The sequence below is a fragment of the Bos grunniens genome, chromosome 2 (genome assembly GCF_055505025.1).
Source record: "Bos grunniens cultivar Pamir isolate PY7600 chromosome 2, Bosgru_T2T1.0, whole genome shotgun sequence".
Taxonomy (NCBI): Eukaryota; Metazoa; Chordata; class Mammalia; order Artiodactyla; family Bovidae; genus Bos; species Bos grunniens.
The window spans coordinates 19,593,387-19,617,110 of NC_141166.1; the positions used below are offsets into that span (position 1 = coordinate 19,593,387).

Here is a 23,724-nt window from a genome sequence, read left to right on the forward strand (position 1 = left end):
CTTGGAAGATCCCTCTTCTCAGAGGCCTAGGTCAGGTGGCTGACTTACTGCCTACCTGCATTTGATACCTGTAGACAGTTTCCTATAGCTCAGCTGTTCTGTAATGGGGGTAGTTTTGCCTTCTCCCCGAGAGATACTTGGCAATGTCTGAAAACAGCTAGGAGATGCAACAGTTATCCATTGGGTAGAAGGATCCTGCCAAACATCCCACAACTCCAGGGCGTGCCCCACAGTACCACTTGCCAACAATGCTGAGCTTGAGAAAGTAGAGTAGGTTTTCTCAACTCTATTTTTTTATTATTTCTCCCTAAGAAGCCTTTCTAGACATCTTCCCCTAATTACACTCTCCCCAATGAATTTCAATATATTGTACTTTATAATAGTTTATCTACTGTAGTCCCAGGACTTCACAGGTGGCTCAGTGGTAAAGAATCTGCCTACCAATGAAGGAGACACAGGAGATGCAGGTTCAATCCTTGGGTCAGGAAGATCCCCTGGAGAAGGAACCCACTCCAGCATTCTCGCCCTGATAATCCCATGGACAAAGGAGCCTGGTGGGCTGCAGTCCATCAGGTTGCAAAGAGTCAGACAGGACTGTGCATGCATACACACACTATAGTCACATCTTTGCTTTACACATAAAAAGAATAAGTGTTCTTTTCAACCACCAAAACTAGTTTTTGCCCCTTTGGAGGTGATATGTTTCCATTGAGAGTGCCTGGCCTAGTGGACCACCTTGGGAACAGAGAGGCTTGTAAAGAACCCAGTTCACAATTAATTCTCGAATAAAATAGAACAATGCCAAGCAAAACAAAAGTCAGTATGACTAGGAAATTAATGGGAATGCTGCTGCTGCTGCTAAGTCGCTTCAGTCATGTCTGACTCTGTGCGACCCCATATTAGAAGCAAAACATCTGCTCAATGCAGTATCATCAACAGTCGTCTATGACTTGTAGGAAGGTTCACCAAACAGAGCCCCACTTTCTTTGTCTCCTTGAAATGGGGAAAAGGCCCCCAAGTTTCCCTTCATACAAACAATCTACAGACAGGAACTTCACCTTCAGTTCTCTCTACGTGCCCATCTCTCCTGGAGTTGGACAATGAGTGGGCATCTCTGCTTTCCTTTGTCCATTCTAGCCATGCTAAGTGCCATCTGATAGATGTCTGGCAGTGTGCCAAGCGCTGGGAGTGCCACGGGGGCAGACAGACACAGACCTCCTGCTCCTGCAGCCGGGGCTGGTGCCTGGTGCTCATCCAGTTGTCATTTGTATGACACAATCAACAGAATTTTGATACCGTATGCCATTCCTGCAGTTTTTACATAACTGTGCTAACTGAAATATATACTCTCTATTGTCATTAAATTGACACACCTTTTTAGGTGATACATTTATTTTAAGACATTTATGTCATCGCTTTACATGGGGAACCAAGAGCACTGTTGTAAATATTTGGAACAATAAAAATTAAAGTGGGAAAAATTAGTGAGGTGATAATGCTTTCTGAAGCTTCTGAGCTGGGAGCTGGTACCCTTTGGGCTAAAAAAGGAAGATTAGTGTGGAAAAAAGATGTTCGGGATACACTGGCACCAAACCAAGACTTTCTCCCTGATGTTGTTTGAGAGAGAGTTGAAGTGGGCCTAACTGTCTCACAAGGTGATTGAATGCTAGGTAATGCTGTGTCTGTGTGCTACCTAAAATCATCTCATGGACTCCAGGGGTCTCCCCTACATTTTGGGAACACTGGTCCGACTAAGTCCCTATAGTTCTGTGCCTTTTCCATTTCTGCCCCTTGACCGTCTACTCCATGGGGTGTCATCAACAGTCCTCTAGAACCAACTGAGGTTTCTTACTTCCCTTTGCGTTCCTAGGACCAAGCACCATGCCTGGTGTGCACGGAGCAGCAGCTCTGTGTTTATCTGTCACTTGAATTACTGAATGAAGACGTGTGCTCACTGACTGTATGTGGTCCCAGGTAGTCCATAGGTCAAGTTCATGTGAAGCAGGGTTGGGTCCCACTCCCTGGGCGTGTGCTTGATCAACAGACCTTCAAGTGGATTTCTGCCTCCACCCTCCCTTGGCTGAGGGTACTGTGGTGCAAGAGTAACCTACCCAGCCACACCTGGCTGCTCTGTATCAAGGTCGAGGACATGTGGCTTCATAGATATGGAGAGGATTTTTGCAGGTTCTTTCAAGATTTAGGGGTAAGCGGAGAAAGTCAATCTTGTCCCATGTGCCTTATATATTCTTTGTTCTGAGGAGCGCTTAAGAAGAAGTTACCAGTAATTGTCATTGAGAGAAACTGAACATAGAAGAAAATAGACTTTACATAAATGTTTAAAGGAATGCTTACTAAAGACCAAAAGGTTTGAGGAGCAGTTATTTTATATGATCATCTCTTATTCTAGCATTGATTGCTGTTCAGTCACTCTGTTATGTCTGATTCTTTGCAACCCCATGAACTGCAGCATGTCAGGCTTCCTGGTCCTTCACTATCTCCCAGAGTTTGCTCAGATTCATGTCCATTGAATCCGTGATGCCATCCGACCATCTCATCCTCTGTCTCTACCTTCTCCTCCTGCCTTCAATCTTTCCCAGCATCAGGATCTTTTCCAATGAGTTGACTCTTCACATCAGGTGGCCAAAGTATTGGAACTTCAGCATCAGTCCTTCCAATGAATATTCAGGGTTGATTTCCTTTAGGATTGATGGGTTTTATCTCCTTGCAGTCCAAGGGACTCTGCTCTAGGATAAGGATATAAAAATGAATATCTCTTTAACAGAAGAGTCTTCTGAGTGGTACTGCCCTCCTCTTCTTCCTTTCCTTATTCCTTCTCGTCTCATCCATCTGCATCTCTACTACTCCCTCCTCTTTCTTTCAGGGAAGAAATATATGCACCCTAAAGTCTCCAATCGTGGGACTATTTTCCCCATGAGTCAGGCATGGGTAGAGCATAGCTGACCACCAGGGAATGAATGGAAGGTGGTCATAGAAAGTCAAATCAGGAAGGGTTCAGAGTCAACTCTTAGCATTTCTTTTTTAAAGATGGAGAAATCTGGAGAGAATGATTGACTTATCTCCAGCACACTGCTTGTGGGTTATGATCCTGTATGTTTTATGATGTATGTACTGTGTATGAGGTAGGTGTGGTTTTAGGAATCATAGGAATAGGAATGTGAAGGGTAAGAATATTCCCATGGATGGAGCAGTACCAGCCTGTTGTTCAGCAAATATTTGTTTAGCCAGTTCACAGGAAGGATGTGGCAGACGCCTGATTAGAGTGGGTTTAAGAGAGTGTGGAAGGAGGGAAACTGGAAAAGAGGGTAAACAAACTTAGAAAGCTCAGTTTTTCTTCAGATTGGGAGAAATGGGAAAGTAGCCATTGGGAGTAGGGCCAGGAGAGGTAGGTTCAAAGAGGATTTTTTTTTTTTTTAAGCTGGAGAAATCTACAGTATTTTTTTTCTGCTTATGGAAATGATCCTGTAGAAAGAAAAACATAAGTGATGTAAGGAAAGAAAGAGTCTAATGTGTCTGAGTGGATAGCAGAAGATAGGATCAGTGAGCAAGTGGACTGATTAGCAAGCAACACCTAAGAGTAGGTGGGTATCTATGGCAACTGGAGGCGAGGCAGAGTCTCACAGGACAAATGCTTAGAGATGCTTCCTTCTCTCTGCATCAGCTTTCTAGAGATAGAGGAAGTGTGTTAGCTTCATAGGGCTACTGTAACAAGGTTCCAGGGACCAAGTGAAGTTAGAAACTAGTTCCCTAGAGAACCAGAGCTAAGAGCATGTATATAGAGAAAGAGAGTTACTGTAAGGAATTGACTTACACAATTGTGGAGGCCGAAAAGCTCCAAGACCTTTGGACAGCCTGCTGGAGACCCGGAAGAGTCCATGTTGTAGCTCCAGCCTGAGTCCTGAGTCGAGTCTGAGAACCAGGAAGGCCGAGTGCGAGTTCAAGTCTGAAAGCTGAAAGGCTGGAGACCCAAGAAGAGTTTTAGTTTGTTGCTCAAACACAGGTAAAGTTGGATGTCTTAGCTCAAGGTCCATCAGGCAGGAGGAATTCCCTCTTACTCCAGGGAGGGTCAGCCTTTTGGTTCTAATCAGGCCTTCACCTGATCGGGTGCTGCCCATCCACATTGGGGAACAATGTGTTCTACTCAGTCCACCAATTTCAATGTTCCTCTCTCCACGGAACCATCAAGAATCTTGTTGGACCAGATATCTGGTCACGTCATGGCCCAGTCACGTTGATACATAAGATTAACTACCACAGAGGCTTAAAACAGTAGCAATTCATTCTCTCACAGTTCTGGAAGCTAGAAGTCTGAAATCTGGGTGTTAGCAGGGTCAGATTCCTTCCAGTGGCTCTGAGGGGGTGTCTGCTCCAGACCTCTTTGTTTCCTGGCTTCAAGGGTTGCTGGCAATCCTTGGTGTGCCTCGGCTTGTACACAGCACTCCAAACTCTGCCTTCATTATTACATGCAATAGTCTCATGTGTGTCTCTGTTTGAATTCCGTCTTAGAACACCAGTCATTGGTTTAGGGGTCACCTAATCCATAATTGTTGTTGTTCAGTCACTCAGTCGTGTCCCACACTTTGTGACCCCATGGACTGCAGCATTCCAGGCTTCCAGAATAACCTCATTTGAATTTGATTATATGTGCAAAGACTCTGTTTCCAAATGAGGTCACATCCACAAGTTCCAGAGGTTAGAACTTCAAGAATAGCTTTTGGAGGGCACAATTCAGCTCACAGTAGGAGGCAAGACACTCAGCTGAGGGTGAAGACAGGGAAAAGGGGAGGTTAAAATAGTCGGATGAGAGAGTGGGTAAATATGGACTTGCCTGGTGGTCCAGTGGTTAAGGCTCTGCACTTACAGTGCAAGGGGCATGGGTTTGATCCCTGGTTGGGGAACTAAGATCCTGCATGTCACATGGTACAGCCACGACCCAGAGGGATGGTATGGGGAGGGAGGAGGGAGGAGGGTTCAGGATGGGGAACACATGTATACCTGTGGTGGATTCATTTTGATATTTGGCAAAAGTAATACAATTATGTAAAGTTTAAAAAAATAAAATTAATTAAAAAAATTAAAAAAATAAGAAAAGAGCAAGTACTATATGAGAAATACTTTTAAAAACAGAGAGTGAGTGGGAAAGTCAATGATTAATGAATTGCAGAGAGTGCTGAGCAGTTCAAAGTACCTGCTTGTGGTTCACAGTCATGGGCTCCTTGCGAGACCAGCCAGCATGGATACGTGGGTTTTCCCAGCCATGTGCATCTCTGTGTGTGCAGCCTTGACTTGAAAAGAAAGCTGGTATTTTACCAGAGTTGGTTTTCCAAGGGAATTTGATAAAGTGGTCATTAAAGGTGTATAGAAGGGAATTGTTATAATGAATGACCTTGAATATTAAGCTGTAAGGAGAACTGAGAAGACATGAGAAAGTGGATCAGGGGGGACAGGTGACAGATGAGTGGGTTGAACTTCCTGTCTAGTTGAAGATGCTGAGAGTCACAGATACTAATAAGAGATCATGGTCACAGACTTGGATGCTCAAAATGGAACTGTGGGCTGGTGGCCTTTAAGAACCTAAGATTTTAAATACATTTCCTAAAATCACCTATCCCTTGTCCTAGGGAGCCTCTTGTATTACTTTTAACTGTGGTGTTCAGTCTCCTTGCCCTAGGCAAATTTGGAGGGTTATTCATTTTCATTACAATAAGTAATCTGTTCATACAGCTGACACTTGCTCTATTTCTTGCCTTCATCAGTTAGGGAAGAAAATCTCTGGTAAAGTCTACAAAGAGAAATGAAGCAGAGTGTCATGTCTGAGCTGATCTATTGCAGTTCAATGGTTCAGGAATTCTAAATGTAAAATTAAGATGCTAAGGATATTGTAGTTTATGAATTGGAATCCTTTAATTATCCATGGAGATGTTTTCCTCAGAGGAATATTTGGAGATAAGGCATCAGTCTAAGTTCTTGGCTTCCCTGTCATCTTTTGTTATTTTATAATGTGATAGCAAATATGACTCCCAAAGGTATTTCCTGATGGGATCTTTGGTCTTGTTAGACCCTCCCATCAGGCTCTCATCGGCTCCTCATGGACGGCAGAATCCAGTAGGTAGTCTTTCTTCACCTGCCACATATCTGCTTTTTGCAGCATCATCTTCTGTTCACCTTTTTGTACCACATATTTCAGCCAAACAAGACCATCTGCTAGTTTCTAAATACACAAGATTTCCTTTCTGCCTCTGGGTTCTTTCTCTTCCTTCCTTGGGTCTGTTGATATCTTATTTGCTCACTTGACTTTCAAGGCCCTGATCAGAGGATGCTTTTTTACTGCAGCTTCCCTTGAGTCTTGTGATTCTCAGACATTAGTGCATGTCAGAATCACCTGGAGAAGTTGCTAGAAGGTAGATTACCTGGCCTCAGCCCCAGAGTTGGGGCACAGGAATCTGTGGTTCCAGTGAGTTCCCAAGTGAGGCAGATGCTTGGTCTGGAACGTATACTTTGAGAACCACCATGCCGAAGTCTTTTTTAGTTATGTTGACATTTTTTTTTTCTACTAAAGCTTTCTTCTGTCACACTGCAAACATAATATTAGCACATAGTAACTCAACAGTGATTATTCGTCTAATGTCCTAATGTCTTTTCTATGCACACAGATTATGCAGGTTGGAAAGACTGTGCTCTGCTGAGTCGCTTCAGTTGTGTCTGACTCTTTGCGACCCTATGGGTCATAGCCCACCAGGCTCCTCTGTCCATGGGATTCTCCAGACAAGAATACTAGAGTGGGTTGCTATTTCTTCCTCCAGGGGATCTTCCCCACCCAGGGATTGAACCCAAGTCTCTCACATCTCCTACATTGGCAGGTGGGTTCTTTATCACTAGCACCACTTAGAAGGATTACTCATTTCCAATAAACCACAATGTTTACAATACTCAATATCATACTGAACATAGTTTAATCTTAGATGAGTCAACTGGCATCTCTGCTTCATTTGATGCTTTGCCTAAGGTGTATCCTTATAAATGTCAATCATAATTTTGTGGTACTCCAGAAAAAAAAATTAGATCATTTGAACTTTCTGTAGAAGCTGATAAAGCAGAGATTTCAATGAGGAAGCAGAGTTCAGATTTGGAACCTGTATACTAAGTGCATGTAGTTGTAATTAATGTCATTTATTAGAACTACAGGAGGTTTAGCCAGACTCTTTGACCTGGCTCTTGTGTTTGACCTGCTGCAGATTTGGGCTTGTGCTAGGCGGAGAGATGGGCAGGGCAGGTTCTGTGAGAGGATGTCTTGAGGAGAAGAGGGACAAGGTGAGTCTAGGCAGTGTGGGCTCTTTCTGAGCAAAGGTCCTTGTGGTCAAGCAGGAGTCAGCCTGTTCTGTAGCTTTTGTGCTGCTCCATGCTAGGGCTAAGTCCAGGACAAACAAATGACCTCCGCACAGCTGCCTTTGCTGAAATCAGCTCACCAGACGGTGTTCTCATACAGCCAGATAAAATCTGGCATTTACTCTGTAGCTAGTGACCTTTGCTTTTAGGAGAGTTGAAAAAGCTGAGAATCTTGCATGATTGAGTTTTATAATAATGTTGCATTAAAGAGAAAATATCATTTTAATAGATTAGTAATGAGAAGGGATTGCTATCATCTGCATGTAAATGGTGTAGAAATTTAAGGGTGTCTTTGGCTTTCATCTGCTTTTTTTATTGGCGTATAATTGTTTTACCATGTTGTGTTGGTTTCTGCTGTTCAGTGAAGTGAATCAGCCATATGTGTCCATATATCTCCTCCCTCCTGGACCTCCTTCCCGCCCCTACCCCATTGCCACCCCTCTAGGTCATCACACAGCACTGAGCTGAGCTTCCTGTGCTTTATAGCAGGTTCGCACTAGCTATCTGGTTTACACATGACAGTGTATGTATGTCAGTACTAATCTTCCAATTCGTTCTGCCCCGCTTCGACCCTGTGTCCACACATCCCTTCTCTACGCTTGCTTCTCTATTCCTGTCCTCCAAATAGGTTCATCTGTATCATTTTTTTAGATTCTACACATATGTGTCTCTCCCAACTTACCTTTGGTGTTTCCTATTCATCACTCTATTGACTTTAAACTTAGAGTGAGAAGCTTTTTCCGCATGAGCTGTAAGATCAGCAGGGTGAGGAGCCCGAACTTCCGCTTATGTATTAGAAGAGATGGAAGTGAACGAGTTCTGTTGCTCAGGGCCCCACTGGGCTGATCGGAGCTCTGAGGGGTCCCACTTGGCAGGTTCTGTCTTTGAGGACCACCCGTTCTTTGGTCAGTCTTCCACTCCACTCCCTGCTTTGCTTTGGGTTGTGGGAAGCTTCAGCCTGGTGCTTCTTTCCCATGTGAACAGGGTGGGAACTCAGAGCCTTAGGTTGAGGACAGGCAGAATTGAGCTCAGGGCAAGAGTTACTGAAGGTCTTGGGACTAAATGGGAAGTGAATTTCACTCTTTCTTTCCAAACTTGTATAAGCCAGAGTGGTGAGTGTGTGAATGAGCCAGTGGTTAAAGAGATGACATGCAGTTTCCTTGGGCAGAGTTTTTGCATCTGACTTTTACAGATAGGGTCTGGCTTGGAGTTGGGGCCTTAGTCTGTGTAAAATGTAATTGAGCCTCACCATGCGTTGACTTGGCTCTTAGTGTGGTCAATGCACATGTCCTGCTGTTCCTCTCCCTACTGACTCATGCCCAATATACATGAATGGTTCCACTTCCCTTGCACATCCTTCTCTGATGCTGCCAGACCATAAGACATTCTTCCTTCTTCTGAATTTTTAAAGCATGTATAGCCTTGACCAGGGCTTCCCTGATGGCTCATATGGTAAAGAATCTTCCCACCAGGCAGGAGATGCAGGTTTGATCTCTGGGTTGGGAAGATCCCCTGGAGAAGAAAATGGCAACCCGCTCTAGTATTCTTGCCTGGTGGTGGTTTAGTCGTTAAGTTGTGTTCGACTCTTGTGACCCCATGGACTGTAACCCGCCAGGCTCCCCTGTCCATAGGATTCTCCAGGCAAGAATACTGGAGTGGGTTGCCATTTCCATCTCCGTTTTATTCTTGCCTGGGAAATCCCATAGACAGAAGAACCTGGAGGGCTACAGTCCCCATGAGGTCACAAAGAGTTGCACAGGACTGAGCAACTAAACAACAACAAATAATCTTGACCACATAGTTTGGCTTTATTTGAAACCAAAATGGTAAAGATTAATTTCAATTTGGGCTATTCAAAATGACTTTGTAAGTGATAAAGTACGTTTATTTGAGTATAATTAATAAACATATACACAAAATGAATGGGATATTTTCATCCTGGCCAGTTATAAAAGATGAACCATGGAGCTGAAGGCATGATTTCAAGGAGGATTTGAGTAGCTGAGAAAGATGGGTAGACAGTAGAAATTAAAGATGAGAAAACAGAATAATCAACAAAAGAATTACTACCTTTTTTCATTAAAAATGAAATGAAGCACATATGCTAAAACCTTTATCAGTTCAGTTCAGTCGCTCAGTCATGTCTGACCCTTTGCTACCCCATGAATCGCAGCACGCCAAGCCTCACTGTCCATCACTAACTCCCAGAGTCTACCCAAACCCATGTCCATCGAGTTGGCGATGCCATCCAGCCATCTCATCCTCTGTCGTCCCCTTCTCCTCCTGCACCCAATCCTTCCCAGCATTAGGGTATTTTCCAGTGAGTCAACTCTTCGCATGAGGTGGCCAAAGTATTGGAGTTTCAGCTTTAGCATCATTCCTTCCAATGAACACCCAGGACTGATCTCCTTTAGGATGGATTGGTTGAATCTCCTTGCAGTTCAAGGGACTCTCAAGAGTCTTCTCCAGCACTACAGTTCAAAAGCATCAGTTCTTTGGCACTCAGCTTTCTTCACCATCCAACTCTCACATCCATATGTGACTACTGGAAAAACCATAGCCTTGACTAGATGGACCTTTGTTGGCAAAGTAATGTCTCTGCTTTTGAATATGCTATCTAGGTTGGTCATAACTTTCCTTCCAAGGAGTAAGTGTCTTTTAATTTCATGGCTGCAGTCACCATCTGCAGTGATTTTGGAGTCCCCAAATAAAGTCTGACACTGTTTTCACTGTTTCCCCATCTATTTCCCATGAAGTGATGGGACCAGATGCCATGATCTTAGTTTTCTAAATGTTGAGCTTTAAGCCAACTTTTTCACTCTCCTCCTTCACTTTCACCAAGAGGCTTTTTAGTTCCTCTTCACTTTCTGCCATAAGGGTGGTGTCATCTGCATATCTGAGGTTATTGATATTTCTCCTGGCAATCTTGATTCCAGCTTGTGCTTCTTCCAGCCCAGCATTTCTCATGATGTACTCTGCCTAGAAGTTAAATAAGCAGGGTGACAATATACAGCCTTGACGTACTCCTTTTCCTATTTGGAACCAGTCTGTTGTTCCACGTCCATGTCCAGTTTTAACTGTTGCTTCCTGACCTGCATACAGGTTTCTCAAGAGGCAGGTCAGATGGTCTGGTATTCCCATCTCTTGAAGAATTTTCCACAGTTTATTGTGATCTACACAGTCAAAGACTTTGGCATAGTCAATAAAGCAGAAATAGATGTTCTTCTGGAACTCTCTTGCTTTTTCGATGATCCAGCAGATGTTGGCAATATGATCTCTGGTTCCTCTGCCTTTTCTAAAACCAGCTTGAACATCTGGAAGTTCATGGTTCACGAATTGCTGAAGCCTGGCCTGGAGAATTTTGAGCATTACTTTACTAGTGTGTGAGATATACTGCTGTTAATCAAGATGCTGTTTGAGATTATAGCTCACCAGTTTAGGCTGGATAAGAATTAATGACTGCTGGAAGGAGCAGGACACAGAAGATGGCCCTGTTGTGAGCAGCCACATGCCTGGCCTTCCCCACTGTGATGTTGTAGTCATTCTGCTGAGGTTAGAGCAAAGAAAAAAAAGCATTAGTCATTCAGTTGTGTCCAACTCTTTGTGACTCCATGGACTGTAACCCGTCAGGCTCCTCTGTCCATGGAATTCTCCAGGCAAGATTATTGGTGTGGGTCACCATTCCCTTCTCCAAAGGATCTTCCTAGCCCAGGGATCAAACCTGGGTCTTCTGCATTGAAGGCAGATTTTTTTTTATCATCTGAGTCACCAGGGAAGCCCAAGGATAGAGAATCTGAGGGGGAAAATCACACCCATAAACTGAAGATCACCTTAAGTAGGAGAGGTTCTGCCTTTCTGCCTTGGCTTCTGAGAATATAAAAGCATACTAGTGGACAGATTTGATACAAAGAACTGGTTGGAGAGTCTGATTCCATGGATATGCAGTTTGAGAAAAAGAGAGAAGTTAGAATGCAGTCCTGGTCTCTGATTTTGACCTCTTTGTTGGTGGTGGGGCTGAGATGGGTACCCTGAAGAGAGGAGAAGTTTCCTGGAGGACCGTAGAGAAGACAAATTGCCCAGTTTTGGGTGTTTTGACTTTGGCTACACGTAGGATAAATTATTGAACCTCTTCATTCCTTAGTTGTGAATTCTTAAAAGTGGATATAAGCATTTTCTAAGTCATTACACCTCAAATAACACCTGAAACACAGTTCAGTAAATGTCAGACAAGATGATGATCTAAGATGTCAGGGCTTTAATTGGGTAGTCATTTTCCCTGGCCTGTCTGATCAACATCTTTTCATACTAATCTTGTGTTTGTCAGAGGTCAACATTAGCAATCTGCAGAATTCACCCATCAGTAAATAGGTCTCATGGAAACAGGTCACTTGGTTTTTCAGACAGATGAAAAGAAAAGATGTTGAAATCAGTGAACTAGGGAAAGGAAAGTAATGTCATAAAGAATTAAGAGAATGAGAAAAACCAAAACCAAACCAAAATCAAAGGAAGGAAAGAAGAAGATAATTCTGGTAATGAATGTCAATAATTATCTATTGATTTGCATTGCAGTTATGGCTAACTTCCAAGCTCTCACTCTGAGTCAGGACCTGTGCCCTATGAAGCATTGGCACTATGCATGTCCCCATCTGCAGACGAGCAGCTTGCATCTTGGAAGGTTATGTGAACTCTCAGGTTCATATATCTAAGAAGAGGTGGGACCAGCATTCAAATTCAAGTGAACCTCACTGGTGCAGAAGTGAAGCTTCTTCAATGCATTCTTGACCTACTGGCACATTCTTCCTAGCTCACATTAAGTTATTTTACTTCCTTTTGCTAATAGGAAGAAAGCATATGAAAATACCTGTTTTACCAGAAAAATATTTAGGTATGTAAGGCTTCTACAGTTCCTCTCTCTTTTTCATGGTTGTGCATGATCAGTTGTGTCCAATCCATTGCGACTCCGTGGACTGTAGCCCACCGGGCTCCTCTGTCCATGGGATTTCCCAGGTAAGAATACTGGAGTAGCTTGCCAGTTCCTTCTCCAGCAGATCTTCCCAATTAAGGGATTGAACCCCTATTTCTTGTGTCTCCTGCATTGGCAGATGGATTCTTTTACCACTGTACCACCTGGGAAGCCCCCTTTTCACAGTAGGGTTGAGTAAAACATTAGTTGGTGAAATACTGCATATAGACATCACCTTGCCAACAAAGGTCCATGTAGTCAAAGCTATTGTATTTCTAGTAATCATGTATGGATGTGAGAGTTGGACCATGAAGAAGGCTGTGCACTGAAGAATTGATGCTTTCAAATTGTAATGCTGATTAAGACTCTTGAGAGTTCCTTGGACTGCAAGGAGATAAACCAGTCAATCCTAAAGGAAATCAACCCTGAATATTCATTGGAAGGACTGATGCTGAAGCTGAAGCTCCAGATGCTTTGGCCACCTGATGTAAGGAGCTGACTCACTGGAAAAGACCCTGATCCTGGAAGAGACTGAAGGTAAAAGGAGAAGGGAGTGTCAGAGGATGAGATAGTTAGATGGCATCACTGACTTGAATTTGAGCATGAATTTGAGCAAACTCTGGGAGATGATTAAGGACAGGGAAACCTGGCATGTTGCAGTTCATGGGGTTGCAAAAAGTTGAACAAGACTGAGTGAGCAACAGATATAGACATCCTTCAAGGATTATTGGAGTCATCCATGGCTCATCTGTAGACTATATGTTATAAGAAAGATCTTGTGTCAGCATCATCAGTATTATAAGTGTCAACTACAGTTTTTGAAACTTGCCAAAAAGTAGGCTTTTGAATATGGGGACCTGGTTACCTAATAGAAATAAGATGTAGCACAAGGTGTATTGAAAATGTGTACTGAATCCAGGAACTAAAAAGCATATGTCCCTCAGTCAGAGTCTACTGAGCGTGTGACTATGAGCTAAGGGGAGCTCTGAGCCAAATGGAACCAATTAGTGTACCTTGGCTGTGGACCTAAGGGTGTTTACCAAGCCAGTTCACTGGTGGGAGTCAAGTTTCTTTATCCTTCTTGTTTATAATTTAATTTTCAAATTGTCCTTAAAAAAGGTTGTAGGAACTTTGGCCTGAAGTAGATTTTTATGAGCAGGCTGAATGAAACTCAGAAAATGAGTTCTAAACTTGTATGCTAAATATGTACCTGCTTTGAATTTGTAGCTTTGATGGACATTATTTTTTGAAGTAAGTGCAGGGAGCTGTGTTATATTTGAGGGGCGTGATGGAAGGCAGTGAGCATGGGGTAGTAAAAGCCATCTTAAGCAATCACTGAAGTTCTGTCTCCCCCTAAAAGTCCAGTTGGCATCAGCACGAGATTTTATGAGAGAAAAATCTTTCCCAACCTCACCTTTTGGCTGTGAAACATTATAGAAAGCCCAGTTGGATCTGTTTCTTGAGAGAGGAAATGGATGAAATGTGTGTCATTTGTATCAGGCAATTGTGATACCATGATTATTCACGTTGGTCCTGTGAAAATACCTTTTCTAATAACTCTGAATCATAATATTGAATGTCCTGTGTTTAGTATTTGATTGAAGGTGATAAAAGGAGGCAATGATAAGAAATGGTCTTAATTGTTTTAGACCAAAAGGTTATTTAGGACCAGCAGCCCTCCGAGAGGGATTAGGGTACCAGGAGAGTGAGAGTAGATTGGGATCATTTATTTATTCCTTTCCTTCATCCCTCCTTCTGTTGTCCTCCAGAATGAGGTTGGGAACAATTTGCCTGCCATGTGTAACTGAAAATATGTTCCACTTGATTCTCTCTGTTCTGAACTACTCTTTCAGAGCTGGTGGTTTATTTTCTTTATTACTTGAAAGTATTTATTGTCTTCCTGATTTTTGGAGATACAATGATGTTGTTCACAGAGACTTGTGATGGTTTCTACTGACAAGCTAATTGACTCATAAACAAGAACAACCTTACTTAAAATAAAAAAAAAATTATATATTGACAAGTAAAGTACGACCTGTAACCGTATTAATGAGTCAGTCACTTAAGCTTATTTACGTAACTTGTTTACCCAGCGTTTGCTTGACTTTTTCAGTGTGCAGCCCAGTCAAAAGCAATGAACAAAAGCCTGGTTAAGATTGTGGTGGGTGCCTGTGCAGTGACTTTGATGTGGCATTTGGGAGCTTGGAGTAGTGTTTACCAGCACAGTGTTCCAGTTATGTGGTGGTGGTGGTGGTTTAGTCGCTCAGTCGTGTCCAACTCTTGCGACCCTATGGACTGTAGCCCACCAGGCTCCTCTGTCCATTGGATTCTCCAGGCAAGAATATTAGAGTGGGTTGCCATTTCTTTCTCCAGGGGATCTTCCCAACCCAGGGATTGAATCCTGGTCTCCTGCATTGCAGGCAGATTCTCTACTGACTGAGCTACCAGAGAAGCCCCAGTTCTGTGTTGCTATGTAATATATTATTTCCAAAATTAGCTGTGTAAAGCAATAGTAACCAATTATTTTGCTTACAAATCTGTGATTTAGGCATAGCTTTGTGGAGTCAGCTGAGGCAGGTCAACTAGGCTAAAGGATTCACTTCAAGATGGCTTATTCATGTGGCTGGCAAGTTGGTGCTAGTTGTCGGCTAGGAGCAGAGCTAGGTCATGCTGTTTCCTCTCTATGCGTTTCTCTCCTTGAGGCTGTTTGAGCTTCCTCAGAGCATTGTGGCTGGGTTCCAAGACCGACTGGTGAACAGGCAGCAGCTGGAAGCTGCCAATCTCTTAAAGGTTGAACTGGAAGGACATAGACCCTTCGTCTTGAGGTGAGAGGTGTTAAAGAATCTACAGCCATTTTTAATTTACCACAGACTACTTAGCTCTGGCTCTGTAAGCTATGCATGTTCATATCTTTTGGCACTTCTCAAGGTGTTTCCCTACCTGTATTGTCCTCCCTTTCTTTTTATTTCATGTATTTTCAATGAGGGCCAAAATTGGTTCTAGAAATGGGGAAAAAACTTAGATATTTGTAATGGGAATATCTGTACCACAGAACATAAACAGATGCCCAGTATCCCTGTGCTACAAAATTTCATGGGAGTGAGAGAAGCCAGTAGAGAGATCAAAGTCTGAAAAGGACTCCTTAGGTGGGAAACTATATTTTTAAGTTTTTTTTTTTAAGTGAACCATTTTGACAGTCTTTATTGAATTTGTTACAGTATTGCTTCTGTTTTATGTTCTGGTTTTTTGGCTGTGAGGCATGCAGACCAGGGATCAAACCCACACCTCTTGCTTTGGAAGATAAAGTCTTAACCACTGGACTTCCAGGCAAGTCCCTAGGTGGGTGATTATGAAAAACTTTGAGAAACACAGCTTTACTTTCAGCCCAAATTTGTTATCCTCTCTTTTATGGAGCGTATCCTAACCCAATCCTAAAAAAACTTAATTGTTCCCTTTTGATATACTTATAGACATTTTATTTGTGTGTATGCATGTATTTAAGCTGGCTGTTTTTAAGCTTTTTCTCCCTTACCTAACTATGAACTTCTTCCATGCATATGATCATGTACCAGTAGAATGCCTGTAATGGTAAAGAATCCACCTGCCAGTGCAAGAGACTTGGATTCAATCCTTACGAGATCCTTGGAAGACCCGCTGGAGAAGGAAATGGCAACCCACTCCATTGTTCTTGCCTTGAGAATCCCAGGGACGGGGAAGCCTGATGGGCTGCTGTCTATGGGGTCGCACAGAGTCGGACACGACTGAAGCGACTTAGCAGCAGCAGCAGCAGTGACTAAACAACAACAATCAGCATTTAGTGAATTAATAAAAATGGACTAAGGGGAAATTAGGTTTTATAATAGTTTGGATTCTTCCAGAAATAGACCCTGAGATTTAAGGGCATATAATCTTTGGAAAGTTCAGGAAACATTGGTGGGGAGCAGGGAGGTAGGGCAGGGATAAAGAGGAGGCAGTGAACTGTGCCATCAAGCCAGTTATCACGTGTGAGCTTAATCCTGCAGGAAAATTCTCAGAACTATTAAAAAAAATAAACAAAAACTCCAAGCCTAAGACTAAACTGAAACAAAAAAGTACCTGCAACTCAGAGTTTAAATCACTTTTAAGGATGGGGATTTGGGGTATTTATACTCTAGCTTTCATCATTCATTGATTGCGGAATCTCAGGGATGCTCATCCACTGCTCTTGCTTCTTTGGCTTCAGGAAAAGCCCCCGGCAGGGAGAAGCAGGAACCCATGGGGGCGTCATGGGGGCTCCCAGACATGGGAGGCCTGAGAGCTAAAGGTGTAGGCTGTCTTAGCACTTGGTGACTGAAACAGTAAAAAGAAAGGGGACAGATGATTTTGTTTGGAATGGAGGAACTCTTACTTTCTCAATGTCAATCTCCCTGGTTGAAGGGAATACAAGAAACATGCCTGTCTAACTCAACACTGTGTACCCAGCAGAGTCTCTGATTCAGCAAATAGGATTAATGAATAAGTGGCTGAATAAACCAGCACCAGGTTTAAAAAGGTGTGTTCTTTATTGTGTCCCAGTTCCAGGGAGGTCAGAGCAGGTAAGGCACAAGGTGGTAATGAAAGCTGACAAATGTCAGGTGTGGTTTGCTTTCAAGGACTCTTAGAAAGCGGACTGACCACAGGGTAGAATTGCTTCTGGTGGTAGCTAGGGCTGCTTATAGAACCAGTGACATTATCATGACTATGTAGCTTAGACTCAAGATTCAAATCCACTGAACTCAGATAAGCCCAGTACAGGTCTTGCCCATTTTTTTTGTCTTGTCCTAAGGCATTTAGCATTATCTTTGGTTCTGGTGCCGTGTAAGCAAGTACAGTAAGTCCACTGCATACAAGCAAGTTCCAAGAGCTCCAATTTGTTCGTAAGTCCAACAAACTTTGCCTAGGTACCCAACTGTTTTTTACAATCAGCTATTTACTGCTGCTTTCATGCTGGCTTCCAGACAGCCTGGGCTTGAAATAAAGATGCTGTACTCGGTCTATACCGTACTTTAAAGTACACACAAGTATAATCACGTGTAGAGGATGCATGCACGTGACAGTGTACACCAGATACATGAACTAACTGACGTGATTGGACATTCGGACACATGTTTGCATCTTTGAAAGTTCCCAATCTGAAGGTTCACATAGAGGGGACTCACTGTAACAGTGACTGGCAGCAGCTAGTGAAATATCTGTGTTCAGAGAAGCTTGGAACAATGGAGAGTCCAAATGCTAAGGACCTTCTCTGTCGGTTACGGGCCGAACTGTGTCCCTCATTCCCTCAGAAAAGACATGTGGAAGTCTTAATCCCCATTGCCTCAGAATGTGACCATATTTAGAAACAAGGTCTTTGCGGAGGTCATCCAGTTAAAATGCGGTCATTAGGATGGCACCTAATCTGATACGGTGTCCTTCCAAAAAAGGGAAATTTGGACTCGGAGACAGACATACCCAGCCACCAAAGAGATACAGCTCTGGCGATGCCTTGATTTGGGGCTCTTGACTCTAGAGTTGTTTGACAGTACATTTCTGTTGTTTCAAGTCACGATAGTTTTTGGTACTTTGTTATGGCAGCCCTACAGAAGTAGTATACTTTAGTATACTTTCTTTTCTTTTTTTTTTTTAATAAAGACTTTCCTGAATACTAAAGACTCTCCCTCCCTCTCTTCTTCCTACCCTTTGCTTTCATTAAGTATGCTGCATTGATTGTTGACATTTGCCTGTGAATTTCCAGGGGTAAGGAGAGACATTCCATTCCCAAACCATTTGGAGGACAGCAAACAAACAAACAAAACAAACCCCGTCTTCAGTGTTTGGACCTGTTGGCTGTTACTCAGGGGGAAGTCACTTTCCTCATTGAAATGTTTTGCCATCTCTACCAGAACTGGGTGGAGATGAGCCTTTTGTGCTGCTGTCATTTGGTGAGACTGGCCTGAGAGATGGCTGGGATCTCCTACATGTTGCTTCTCAAGGGGCTGAAGGCAAGGAGCCCTTCCTTCCTGAGGAAGTTTGTGTGATTTCGGTGACCCAAGTGTGGACCCCAGTTATGGTCCCTGTGGCTGGGAGTTGTCAGCGTTCTCCACGTGAGGCTGGAGGTTGTCTGGTTGTGGACCTGAACCCGAGCTGACCGCTAGGGTGATCTTCAGAACATGGTAGTCTAGCTCATGGTAGTTGGTGGTGTGGAGTCAAGGAGTAGAAGGGAGTGAAGGGAGATGAGAACAGGCTGATTTGGTCATGTGTGTACTTTGATGGCTTTGTTTTTTAATTCTAGTTATGTTGTTTTTCTTACTCACTTAATCGTTCACTTATTCATTAAATAGTCATTTCATCACTGCTTTTTGTCAGGTGCTTTGCAAGAGATGAGGGTTACAAAGAAGAAGCAACCTTATAAATGTACTTACATTCTGGCATTATAGGTGGTATGATGAAAGTCCTATTGTACAATGTATGGTTCAGGCATAAAGCAGGTAGAGAGGTCAATTCTGCCTGAGCTGGGAGGTAAGGGGTGTCCAAAAAGCCTCTGTAGAAGTGATGATAGTTGCAAGAATGGTCAACAAAATATTAGAGTTGCTGAAATATGAAACCATACATATCTGAGCTGGAAAGGAATAGGGTGGGAGGAAAGGACCTTTGGAAATGATAGATAATGCTAACACACACTCCCTTGATGTGGATTAATTTTTAGTCTTAAAAAAAAACTCTGCTGAAGGTATCATGTTTAGCAAATGGATTCTCTATTCTCTGTAGATGACTCTGCAGCATGGTGCTCTCTCCTGCACCCTGATCAAAGCGAACTCTGGGCTTGCCAAAGCTCTGGCATGTCACCTTCCTGATGATTTGAAGCCTGGGAACAAAATTATTTTTAGTTTCCTTCCAACCTGCTGAGATAATGTTCAATCCAACAGCAACCAAAGCAACATTGTCCTGCAGAGGAACTTTGTCTAGCAAAAATGAAGTGAAAATAAAACCAAATGCGTATGGACAAAAATGTGTGTGTGTTCAGAACATTTACCTGTCATGTCCTGAGGAATGGGGTTCATTACACCAGAAAGCCAAGCATTTCAAATGGGAATGTGTGAGTGCCCCAGGGGCCACAGTCAGGGACTGAATGAAGTCCCTTGGTGGGGGAGTATGACAAACAGTTATTGTTATGAATTGTTATGAATTATTGTTATGAATCTTAACTCATAACATTTGGTTTGGTTTCCAAATCTTATGTTGTTTTGTCTGACTTCTTTTCATTCTTTTAAAAGCGTGTTTATGCTGTTTTGTTTTTATTCTCTGCTCTGTGCCCTCATTTGTTGCTTGGGAGGAAGATAAGCCCTCATGGATGTTTCTGGCTGTGCACTTGCTCTGGTCAGGTTTGTAAAGGCTGCCTTTTGTTTCCCTCACGTACATGTGTGTGTCAGAGTGATCTGAGAAGGCGGCCACTTGATCTCTGCCTCATCTGTGTAAGTTAATTACCAATAACTTACATTAGATGTTACTTAAGATTAATGCACATTGACTTTTCAAGTGGTAGAAAATATACAGATTAACTTAGAGAAAGGAAAGAGAAGGCAATTACATGCAATTCAACGACCTAGAAATGGCTACTTAATACTTTTGTATATATGCTTCCAGATATTTAAAAGTGGTTGTCTATGGGACTTCCTTGGCAGTCCACTGGTCAGGACTCTGCACTTTCACTGAGGAGTTGTGGGTTCGATTCCTGGTCAGGGAACTAAGATCCCACATACCGCATGATGTGACCAAAAAATTTTTAAAAACCTAATTAAAAACGATTTTCTAACTATAAATGGCAGAAAATGAGGGAAAAATAAAGATAATTTGTGTCATATATTTAGTGAAAATGAAAGTCACTCAGTCATGTCTTTCCGACCCCATGAAATGTAGCCCAACAGGATCCTCTGTCCATGGGATTCTCCAGGCAAGAATACTGGAGTAAGTTGCTGTTCCCTTCTCCGGGGGACCTTTCCAATCCAGGGATTGAACCCAGGTCTCCCGCATTGCAGGCAGATTCTTTACCATCTGAGCCACCAGGGAAGCCCATCATATATTTAGGATCATGATTAAAGCTAGGAGATTCTGATTCTAAAACCTTCCTTTTACTTTGTGCCTTATACTGTCTATTACAAAATTTAGGCTATTATGCAGTTCTGAAAGATGAATTGGTAGCTATCTTGTCAGCTCTGGACAGGAGGGCAGGGGTGCCGGGGTGCAGAACTGATCTGGAGTGACATGCTGGGTTGAGAACTCAACTAGTCATCAGATGACTGGACTTCGAGGCTGGTTGTCTTTGAAGCCTGTAGCTCGGGGCGACCTTGGACGAGTTACTTCACTTCCCTGGGCTTTGTTTTCTTCATCAGTGAAATCAGGGAGCTGATTTAGTTCATCTGGAAGGAATAATGTGTGTTGCTGGCTAGTTCCTCCCACAGAGTTTCTGGTTCATCTTCCTACATTTGTTTATGAGGGAGGATAGAACCAATATATCTGTAAGAAAAGGTGTCTGAGGAGGGAGATAGGAAACCAACAACAATTAGATAGTTTTTGGCATTGGTGAAACCATAAATATCAGAGCTGGAAATAAACAGGGAGGGAGGAAAGGACCTTTGGAAATGAGAGATAAACCTAATATGCACTTCATAACATTTGTGTGGCTTTCCAGGTGGCACAGTGGTAAAGAATCTGCATGCCAGTGCAGGAGACATAAGAGACACAGGTTGGATCTCTGAGTCGGGATAGTCCCCTGAAGAAGGGAATGACAACCCACTCCAGTATTCTTGCCTGGAGAATTTCATGGACAGAGGAGCCTGGCAGGCTACAGTCCATGGGATTAAAAAGAGTCAGACACTACTAAGCGACTGACACTTTCAGATTCATAGAAATGATGTTAGACAACAAGTAAATTCTAGCAATTTTTTTATACCAGTTCAAAATGGGTCTTAAAGCAGCAGAGACAGTTTGCAACATCAGCAATGCATTTGGCCCAGGAACTGCTAATGAATGTACAGCACTGGTGGCTCAAGAAGTTTTGCAAAGGAGGAGAGACTTGAAAATGAGGAGCATAGTGGCTGGATATCAGAAGTTAACGGCAACCAGTTGAGAGGGTCATCGAGGCTGATCCTCTTACAGCTACACCAGAAGTTGTCGAAGATCTCAGCATCAACCTTTCTACCGTCAGTTGGCATTTGAAGCAAATCGGAAAGGTGAAAAAACTCGATAAGTAGGTGCCTCATGAGCTGACCGCAAATCAAAAAAATCATTTTGAAGTGTAGTCTTCTCTTATTGTACGCAAAAACAACAAACTATTTTGTGATCAGATTATGATGTGTGATGAAAAAATGAATTTTATACGGACAGCTGGTGATGACAAACTCAGTGTTTGGACCGAGAAAAAGCTCCAAAGCACTTACCAAAGCCAAACTTGGATCAAAAAAAGGGTCACGGTAACCTTTTGGTGGTCTGCTGCTGATCCCATCCACTATAGCTTTCTGACCTGCTTTGGAACTTCTTGGAAAATTAAAAAAAAAAAAACTCTGATTAGTATACTGCAGGCTCTAGAGAGAAAAGTGAAGAACACACAAGAATGTATGGGGAATTTCAGCAAAGAGAAACTGTAAGGAAGAATCAGATGGAATTGTTAAGGAAAACAAGGACAGGAACGAAAACAGCAACACAGTGAGAGAGTTGAAGAGGGCCTTTAACGAGCTCATCAGTAGACTCAACACAGCCAGCAGAAGTATAAGGGAACATGAAGACAGGATATCATCTTGACTATATTGATTTTCTGTGTTGTATTTCATTGATTTTTCCTCTCATCTTTATTATTTGTTTGTTTGTTTGTTTTACTCACTTTTGGGTTTCATTTATTCTTCCTTTTTTTTTTTCTCTTAAGGTTGAAGATGAATTTATTGAATAGAAAACTTTCTTTTGCATTTCTAATCTATTACTATTTCTATATTTCTAGTATGGGCATTTGTGCTATAAAATTTCTTTTTAAGGACTATTTTAGTGGCATGCCAGAATTTTTGATATGTTATATTTTCATTTTCATTCAGTTCAAAATAATTTCTACTTGGCCTTTTGATTTATTCTTTAATCGATGGGTTATTTAGAAGTATAATATTTAGTTTCCATATATTTGGAAAATGTGCAGAGATTTTTCTGTTATTTCTTGGGATAACTTGAATTCTAAATTTGTGGAGTTTTTACTTTGTAGTTCAGAATTTTGTCTGCCTTGGTAAATGTTTCATGTACACTTGAATTACACTGATTTTTGGTGAAGTGGTTTATAATTATAAATTATGTCAGGTTTGTTGATGCTGTTATTCAAAACTTCTATATCTTTACAGGTTTTCTTTCTACTTATTCTATCAATTTTAGAGGGAGAGGTATTGAAATTACCAATCAGATTTGTGGTTTTTATCTATATTGAAATTACCGAACATATTTGTGGTTTATATCCTGGTGGTCTATGGTTTTTATTTGCTTCTTTATATTTAGAGTGAATTTCTTATAGGCAGCAATAGGGTTGGGTCTTGTTTTTATTTAATCTCACTATTTTATTTATATATCTATCTATCTATCTAACTATCTATCTATCTATCTATCTCTGTGCTGGGAAAGATTGAAGGCAGGAGGAAAAAGGGACGACTGAAGATGAGATGGTTGGATAGCATCACTGACTCGATGGACATGAGTTTGGGCAACTCCAGGAGTTGGTGTTGGACTTCCTGAAGCCTGGTGTGCTGCAGACCATGGGGTCGCAAAGAGTCAGACACGACTGAGTGAGTGAACTGAACTGAACTGCTATAGACTTAAAGGCCTAAAAGAAAACTCAGTAACCTGAAGTTCCCTGAAAAGCAAGCCTGAAACAGGCAAAAATGAGAAAGTGGTTCAGCCAATTAGGTTGATGCATGGTCACCTGATGCAAAGAGCCAACTAATTGGAACAGTCCCTAATGCTGGGAAAGATTGAAGGCAAAAGGAGAAGGGGGCGGCAGAGGATGAGATAGTTGGATGGCATCACTGACTCGATGGACATGAGTTGGAGCACGCTCTGGGAGACAGTGGAGGACAGAGGAGCCTGGTGTGCTACAGTCCATGGGGTGGCAAAGAGCTGGAGAAGACTTAGTGACTGAACTAGCTATATCTTTTATTTGGAGTATTTAGAAGATTTTATGTAATTGTTTAATTTTAAACCTATCATGTTATTTGTTTTCTATTTGTCTTATCTTTTTTTTTGGTTAACTCTTTTCTCTATGCTTTCTTTTTATGATTTATCTTCTTTATTATTATATATAACTCTTTGGCTCTTTATTTTACTCATTGCTTCAT

At 42.2% G+C, this 23,724-nt stretch overlaps 1 protein-coding gene across 4 annotated transcripts in view; it reads left to right on the top strand.

Moving 5' to 3' along the window:
• PID1 (phosphotyrosine interaction domain containing 1) overlaps nt 1–23,724 on the top strand; it is a 265,880-nt gene that overhangs the window by 84,961 nt on the left and 157,195 nt on the right. Inside the window, exon 1 of one of the 4 annotated variants that reach the window (XM_086337489.1) lies at nt 15,144–15,192. The exons of the other annotated variants lie outside the window; for them this stretch is intronic. The gene's annotated coding sequence lies outside the window, so the exon portion shown is untranslated. Of the gene's footprint in view, nt 1–15,143; nt 15,193–23,724 lie in introns of those variants that run through there. 4 annotated transcript variants of the gene reach the window in all.